A 9,531-nucleotide genomic window follows, 5' to 3' on the forward strand; every position below is an offset into this window, starting at 1 on the left:
GCAGGGCTGTTGGGTCAGATCTACCCTACTCCATTGCCAACGAGCTAGGTAGGAAGTCTTAAGGCTCAAACTCTACCCCTCTCTACCAGACTTCTTGGAAAAATACTAATACCCACTCATTTCACCTTCTTTTCATTGCTGAACTTCCCAAAATTTTGAAAAGTGGCCTTTTGTGGGAAGAGTGTTTCGAGCCAATGTTATTTTTGTGTCATTTTTGGTTTGGGCCAAGCCCCTGACCTAGAACAATATCACTGTCCCAACCCAAGGCTGTGTAAGTGTGGTTGTCTCAGTGTACCCCTTTGGCCAGCACTGACCGCGGGATGCCTAGAGCACAGACCACCTGCACAGAGTCTCAGGTGTCTTCCCAAACAAAAGGAATTGAGCCACACAATTGGAGGCCAAGAAGCAAGGCATTGCTCAGCTATTACTAAAAAGCAATGCAGAAAACAGATCTTGATCCAATAATAATGCTGATCTCAACTTGTTGATCCCCAAAGGGTATCAGCATGCTCTCTTACATGTAACAAGGTGAACAGTATGAGATACAGTAGAGCCCGTGACCCAAGAACAGTTCTCGTAAGGTAGTTACCATTTTCTCCCTTGAACTATAGGCAGGATGAGTGGCCTCGTAGACCCCAGAGTTTTGGAGACACGCAAGGCATAAGTAAGTAAGGAGTAAGGCAATTTGGATGCCTTCCCTTTCCTCTTGCTCAGGGCCCAGTGCGAGTTAAATAAGCCCTCTGCAAGGCTAATATTCAGTAAATAAACATCAGTATAGCCACGTGATTGTTAGGACATTGAAATACTTCTAAACCAATCAATAAATACCCACTGCCCATGACAGCGAATCTGGGCAATCTGGCCCCAAGAACCCCGGGTGGGCACCACTGAGTAAACCAACCTGACACCTGCCAGCCAGCAGGCCACAGCTGTCCACACAAGACCACACTGCCATGTGTTCATAGCGAACCAAGTCCTTTCAGGGAAGATAATAGTGCTTGTGTACCGGAACGCACATGCCTGGTGCCCATCAGGCTGCCAGTCCCTTGTTGAGACCACCTGCGCAGGCTAACCCCAGGGCTGCCCTCACGGCACTACAGTGCCCCGGAGCTGTTCAGGATTTTGAATGTTACCTTTGGCCTTTTGTAGGTTTGTGATACTCATCGCGTCCCCCCCAACGAAGAGGACTGGACTATACGCATTGCAATGCAGTTACTGCAAGGACCACGGAGGTCAAAGCTTGGATCAGAAAAATCTCAGAAGTAGGACTGCGTCTGGGGGCCCTTTTTTCTCTATTTCCCTTTTCTCTGTCTCCCTTTTCTGGCCACATGCAATCTCACGCAGACTTGTCTAGTCATTGAGGGCCTGTTACAATCCCAGTCCAGTGGTAGGTGCAGGACCCTGCGGCCTTGGAGGCTACACGGAGGCTACGGAAGTCCACAGTAAGGCCACCTGTGTTCATCTAGAAGCCACAGAAAGCTTCTCAGGAGAAGCGGCTGCTTGAGACATGGGAACACTCTGCATAGATCCAACACAGCCTGTGACTCCGGCATCCTGATAGGGGCACCAGAGAGGTAGGGTGGGATCAGACCACGAAGGGCTCATGAATCCACCTTTAAAGGGTATGTAAGCAGAAATACGACATAATCGGATTTTAGTTCTGTCAGAATCACCTTGAAGTACAGCCGGTGGAGAAAACATGTCTGGTTCCCCACGCCCCTCCCTCTGTCTTTTCTGCACCTTCATACTTGCTGGACTTGCATAAAGTTGCGATGTGCCCTGGCTTGTCTGGTCCCAATTGCATCTCATGACATCATCTCACAATATGGCTTTTAATAGCTATTTATTTACATATTCCTTTTGCTTTTGTCGTATTTGCCAAGTAGCCAATCTGTTTTCGTTTTCTGAACTAAGCAGAACAATCTGATTAGCCAAACCTTAACTTTTTCTGACCCATGAATGTGCCACCTTAGATCAAGGGGCTATGGGGTTTATCGTCTATTTGAGTCCTGGGGATGTTCGTGGCTTTCAAGACCATGTGGGTTTGGCAGGGAAGGACGGCTTATTTCTCAGATCATCAACCTACCTCCCTGCCCAGAGTAATGATTCAAAGAGCATCCGATAAATATAGGACCATTAATAAAATAGAAACATCTAAAAACAAAAATGGTTCTTGTAAGAAAAAAAAAATGTCACAGAAACATTCTACAAGAATATCTGCCCCAAATGTTAACAGCAGTTTTCCTTAAGTGGTGGTGAAAATATGGGTGACTCAGTACTTTTCTATAATTATTTATATTTTTTATTGTTTCTCATGAGAACGGTTGTTTTATTTTTAAAAAGTGGTTTTAAGGAAATAACAAATACTGCATAAAACCTACCATATTTTTCTTTATAAGTCATTCTCAAAATATTTTTCGGATAAGTTTTCTCTTTACCACGTGACTGGATTTCTAGGGAGTTGCCCCCCAGGTGGTGAATGTACCACATCAAAAAAGATTGAAAGGCTAAACAAACAAACAAACAAACAAACCGGAAGGCTTATGTTTTTTCCATAAAATGGTCTCTCCAAATAAAATTCTTAGAAAAGCATTAATATGGCTGGTTAGTGAGTTATCGCGGTTGACTATTTATAGCCAAGTTACAAAGTGAGCTCCTTATTCTACTCTTTCACCCATTCTCACTACTGCATTTGATGAAAAAAAAAAAGGAGAATTTTAAAAAGAAAAAAAAAGCTTTAATACTTTTCTTGATTCTGATATACTGCATGTCAAATTGTATCTCTCATTAAAAATACATACATAATGAAGCAGCTGGGTGGCTCAGTTTGCTAAGCGGCTGCCTCCCACTCGGGTCATGGTCCCAGAGTCGTGGGATCGAGCTCCACATCGGGCTCCCCACTCAGCGGGAGGCCTCCCTCTCCCACTCCCTCTGCCTGTGTTCCCTCTCTCGCTGTGTCTCTCTCTGTCAAATAAAATCTTTAAAAAAAAAAACATACATAACACATACAGAACATTAGATGTAACACTAACATTGTAAAGACTGTAAAAAAATGAGCCTTGATACACAGTAATAGTAAATGTCTATTTGTATATTTGTAATACCTGGCATATTCCTCATATGCAATGTCAAATTATCTTCATTATTCAAAAATATGTACATTACATAGGTGCGGTCTTGAGAACTTCAGTTTAGCAGTATATATTTAAAAGTACCTCCTCAAATGACTAAATGAGTAAACTGATCTGTCCTACCAAGTTGGGTAAGTTGGGTTACAAATTCTGTGATGTTAGCAAGTCCCGCAGAGAACCTTGTAATCAGGAAGATCTTTTGTAACAATAATGGCCTTTAAACTCTTCTGGGTTTCCCTAAAACAGTTTGTATGTATGCGTACGTAGCAATAATAGTTACAAAAATGTAAGTAAGTTAAAATTTGCTTGAAAGTATGCATAGACTTTCTTCTGAAGAGCATTAGGTTCCCTAATATCTGGTATCTCTTTTGGGGAGAAGAAATGAAATCAAATGAATGTCAAAATAATATGTTTTTCCACTCATACAGGAAAGCTTTGAGTCCTTCTCAGAGTCACTTTTAAATTGTTCTGATGCTCAATTGGTGAGACTGTCTATGTTCTTAATACTATATTCACTTTCCCTAAAAGCTAAGGAAAGAAAGCTGTAATTATCAGTATTTCTTCCCCGCAGCTACAACGCAGCCCTCCTTGAGGGCTCTTTCCTCCAAATCCTAAATCAAAAAAACAAAAATAACTCATCCTATGACATGGTGGTGAAATCAATGGAAATTTGTGAAATTTCTGCCTATATTTAGGAGCAGAAGAGTTGCTTGGAGCAAACGGATGGTGGAAGGCAAGACAGCAATGTTTGGTATGTGTTTTTAAGATTCAGAGTGGATGAAGTAGGAAATAATTAGCGGCTGATCCAAGACTGATGGCAAATGGTAACATCAAAGATTTCTCTCTCTTTTTTTTTTTTTTTTTAAGTTTACCTTTTGACTTCAGGACAACTTAGAGACCGCTGCTGCTGTACACTGACCTGCTGCCAGACTCCGGGGTGTGTTGAGGACGGTACCTCCAGGCTCGCGGGAAGGGATGGGGAACAGGAAGCCAGAAATGGTGTGCACAAGTGCCTGGTGGCTGGGAATTCACTTCCTTTTCTTCATCTTGGTGTCAAGAAATGGTCTCTACCTTTCACTTAACTCGTTGGTCCTTACAGAGGCATCTGCTGAACTGCATTTACTATTATTTCTGAGATAAATTTGACTGTATTTGCCAGGTAATATATTTAACTTTTCTTGTGGAAAAAGAGGGGGGAAATATGGATGAAGAAAGAAACTGTGAAATATATTTACAAAGAAAAGGAGACAAGTGTATGTTCTTTCTAATTTTCCAGGGATTTATTTCATTTATAGCATTTCTTTTGTGGAAACTTGAGATTAGTCACAATAAGCAAACTTTTCAGTGTCGGTACATTCTATAAAAACAGTTGTGAAAAATCATCTAGGGTGAGATTTAATATTTGTGAAGGCATTTTAAAAGCTAGAATTATTTTTCAGTTGTATTAACAGTCAGAGCACAGTCCCATGTGCCCAAACATAGGTCTCCAAATATTACCTAAATAATGAGGCACTTAAATATCAGAGAAGGAAGTTACGAAACAAACTAAAAACCCAGTCCAAATCAGCATATGAGAGACCCACTTCTTGTCTCCTCTTGTCTTTCCAGTCTTCTTTTGCCTAAGTTTTTCCCAGAACGATTTGGTAATATGATGTTTGGAGGAGATAATATGGGTGCGGCTTAGGAAAAGAACTTGATTCTGGGTGCTAGACATTTTAAATGAGCCTTTTAAAGTTCTGTTATGGAATGCCTAAGAAATTAAAAGATTCTTCCCTATTCCTATGAAATTCTGTCCTATTCCCTGGGAAATGAATGTCATAATCATCCTTGTCATGTAATGTTCAAAATATAGATTATGAAATTGTTAACACTTCTAAAAATAAAACTAGGTAAACTTATTCCAAAGCAAAGATCACAAAAGAAATAAGCAATCCAGATGTAAATATTCTGAGATACCAAAGTATGCAATAAAATGATCGTACAAACTGAAAAGTATCACGGAGGATCCAACAATAAGTTGATTTTAGGTTTTCTCTGGATAGCTAAGAAAACAAGGAAATATCCAGGAAAGTTGAAGAATTGGAGGAAATGACTCATTGATGGTGTGCGTGCTCTAGAGGGCAACCTTTGTCCTGAACAGCTGAACACTCTGCACCTAATCGGGAGGGCCCGGCTGGGCAGTTTTCTAAGGCAGGTTCAAATGAAGCCCAGGAGAAGACCATCCAGTGTCCCTGAACTTTTGGCTCTCAGAGTCCAGCATTTAATTTAATTTAATCCAGCGTTAACTGAGATAGAGGAGAGCTGAGACCCTAAGGATCCATATATTTCAAGGCTATGGCAATTACTCTATTCTACATCTAGCAACATGTCTGTGGGAAGTAAGTGGGAATGCATATAATTCCCATTTTATGAACATATAGACACTGTGTGTGTGTGTGTGTGTGTGTGTGTGTGTGTGGTGATAGAATAAAGATGAATACTTAAGCCCCCAAAATTCCAAAGCCCAGCATTGGAAACCTCCTGTAAATATACCTGCGTGATTGTTCTAAAAATTTATCCTTTGCTTCTGATATCTCAGCCACTTATAGCCCTCAATACCATATCCAATTCCCCTTTGTTTATATACTTCAGCAAATCTGTACTGTAACTGAAGGAAAATGCAAAAAGTTGTAACAGTCTATCAAAAATGTTAAAGATTTCTACCTCAAATCTAAAAAAAAAAAAAAAAAGAACATAGATATGCTTTGTTTTCACAAGGGTCATTCAGTCTTTTCTAAGACAAGTATAAACGATTCATACTAGTTAATGATTTAAAAGGAACACAGAAATGAGATTGTGCAATATGGTGCTAGGAATCTTGTGCAACAAAATCAATTCAAATCTATTCCTCCTGAGGGTCACCTCCATTTTCCTTATTTGTTACGTACCTGATAGCCTATAGTTAAGTCACCTTTACACACGCCTGCCAGAGGATACATGGATGGTAAATGCTGCATGACTCATTAAAATCCAGTGAACGACAGTCAAAGCCAAGTGTGCCGCAGCTGATTTCAGGTTGTGAGTTGTGGCGGTGGCAGGCATGCAATGTTGACGTATGCGAGAGCAGCTGGTGACTTTCCATGCTACACCTGAGTAAGGATCTGACCGGGTCTAGAAAGGCTGTGAGAGCTGCCTGCGGCCGCTGCTACTGCTAACCTTTATTCGAGAGGCCTTGGTTAATGCGCCATTAAAAATCATATTTCAGGGGTGCCTGGGTGGCTCAGTCAGTTAAGTGTCTGCCTTTGGCTCAGATCATGATCTCAGGGTCCTGGGATCGAGCCCCCCATTGGCTGTCTGTTCAGCAGGGAGCCTGCTTCCTCCTCTCCCTCTGCCCTCCTCCTGCTTGTGCTCCCTTTCTCAAATAAATAAAAAATTTTTAAAAATCGTATTTCATAAAGATATAAAGCATATTTAATGATACATGAAATGCTCATATATGATGATTAAACAATAGTTCACAAAACAATATGTTTGGTAATATTCATAAAAGTATGCATGCAGAGAGAAGATGAAACCTACTCTAACATGCTGATGTTATAGTATCGGGGATGGGTTTTGTTTCCTTCTTTCCATTTTTTCATAATTTTTGAGTTTCCACAAACTTTTCTTCATAATGCATTAATTCTATAAAGAGAAAAAAGTCAATAATTTCATCTGAAAGTATTTATTTAGAATATCTTGAAAATTTTGAAAAGGTGAATTTTGGCAGTTATTCTATTGATATTAAGCTATGCCATTGGCACAGTAATCCAGAAGAGAATGAAAGAAAGAAAATAGAAGGTTCAGAAATACAGCCCAGTGCACAAAACAGCTTGATGTATACATCGACCATCACACATTTGTGGGAAACGGATGTTTGCTCAAGAACAATGTCAGGAAAATTGGCTAGATAGTTGGGGGGCGGGGAGTGGTACAAGGAATCAAGTTAGAGCTTTCAAAATAATTTACAGATTAGTAAAAACTTAAATCCTAAAAATCAAATAGTTTGTATGTTGGAGGCAATATAAGAATATTTCCTTAAAGATTCCACTGAAAACAAAGTTTGAAGACCACTATACTGTACTATTTGATTTCAATAAAATGCAATGGACTGTTACTTCTCAAAAACTACAGGAGAAGTAGGAACAATGGTCAAAGCATCACATTCCCCCAACACCAGCCTCATGGTCATTTAAATTCCTGCTTTAGGAAACTGGTAAATCTTTCTATAATTACCTTGCAAATAGTCCAAATCTCAGATATAAAATCTGAGAATATCCAGGCCTGTCTCTTAAGAAATAAAAGATTTGTGTACTAAGAGTTCACCAGCGATCCTTAATGTGATCGGTCTGTCCTAACAAGAGCCGACTTCCACTCAGACGTCTCAACAGAAGAGATTTTTATCGAAGGGATTATTTACAGAAGTTCTGGCTTGGGTTTAGGGTAGGGTGAAGGGAGGTAACACGACACAGAGGTGGTAAGGGACCTGAAGGTACCCAGGCTCTTGCAACACAAGAGACTGTTACCACCACTAGGACTGAAGGGATCAGGGGAGGAGGTCAAATCAGCAGAGCAGAGAAGGGGAAGCTGCCTTGCCTCAGAGGTCCAAATGGAGAAAAGAGGTCAGAATAAATACCCCGGTTTGTCCTCCTTTCTACCCTCCAACCTATTTTTGGTATCACCCATTGGTCACTCTTACCTGGAAGCCAGCTGGCAAGAAAGTCCAGAGAAAATGGTTGATGAAAGCTCTGCCTTCAGAGAGATAAGAATCCAGCAGAGAAGGCTGGAAAATGGATCTGGCAGAGAGCTGGTCCTGATCCGATCATAAAGCAATGCTTAACTCAATTATGGTATTACCCTTCCCTAATGAAGAAGATAATGGTACTCAAAAGACCATTACGCATTCAAGGAGCACAGAAGAGATGGCAAACGGCTCCATCTGGGAGAGTGAATTCCGGGCGGATTTTCTCAGTTCGACAGCTAAGGGCTTTCTTGTTGCCTGCGTGAAGTTTCTTATATTTTTGCTTATTCCAAAAGAATACATATCCACTATAGGAAACACACACATAACAGAAAACCAAACATCTACAATCTCACCCCTACCCCAACACCACTATCAACATCTCAGTGTGTTTACATCTTTCTGGATCTTTTTCTCTGCACACAGACACAGGAGTATGTTGTATTTGGGATGATGACACAGACACGGTTTTCTTAATTGAAATTTTCCTGTAATAAGTCAGGAGCACTATCTCATGCAATAAAATATCATTCTGCCACTTTTAAAAAGATTTTAAACTTTTAAAATACTTGTGTGGTTATAACTGATTTCTATCCTCATTTAGTGTGCTTTCCCTTTTGACTATTACCAAATACACTGTGATGAGCTTTCCTGTAGTCTACCTGCACACAGCACTGTCCTCATGCCAATTTCAGGCCACAGCCTGTTCCTCTATAGCCCTCAAGCTAACAGTTCTCATATTTTTACAGGGTTTTAAAAACAAAAGTACATACACAAAGAAGAAAAGCAACAGAGACACATGTGGCTTGCAAAGCCTAAAGTATTTACTATCTGGGCTTTTATAGAAAACATTTGTCAATTCCTCTACTATGAATTCCCAGAAATGCAGTTTTTGAGTCAAAGGGTGTGAACATTTTTGAGGCTTTTACTGCATTTGGCCAAACTGCCCTCCAGAAACACTGAAGCAATTTATGTCCTTCTCAGTACTGAGTTTGGTCTTTTGCCACACATCCTGCCTCAAGGGTCCCTGGCCTAAATCACTAGCTTTTATTCTCAGTCAACTCGAACGTGCATTAGCTTTTTAAGTTTTCGCTTCCCTTAAACGTATGTTTGGCCATTTACATTTTTCTTTCATGATTTAACTAATTTACACTTTTGTCCATTTTTTAACAGGATATTTATACTTTCTTCGCAAGATCTGTTTAAAAAAAGGTTACTCTCAAAAAAAATTACTCTCCTATCTTGTAGATGTTGCAAATTTTGGGTGGTTTTTACTCATCTTTCAATTTAATGGGTTTTTCTGATAAAAGAAATGAAAAATTCTATAGTCTGTCATTTTTCCTTTGTAATTTTGCCCTTTGTTCCAATTTTACTTTCAGATTAAAAGCAATTCAGTTATATTTTATCCTTGAACTTTTAAGACCACTTTGTTTTTTAAAGATTTGATTTATTTATTTGAGAAAGAGCGAGAGAGAGTGCCAGAGCAGGGGTAGGGGCAGAGAGAGCAGCAGACGCCCCTGCTCAGCAGGGGGCCCCTAGTGGGGCTCCATCCCAGGACCCTGGGATCATGACCTGGGAGGCAGCCACCTAACCGCTTAACCAACGGAGCCACCCAGGTGCCCCAAACTCTGAAGACTTCTA

This window comes from Meles meles, chromosome 9 (assembly GCF_922984935.1).
Source record: "Meles meles chromosome 9, mMelMel3.1 paternal haplotype, whole genome shotgun sequence".
Classification (NCBI taxonomy): Eukaryota; Metazoa; Chordata; class Mammalia; order Carnivora; family Mustelidae; genus Meles; species Meles meles.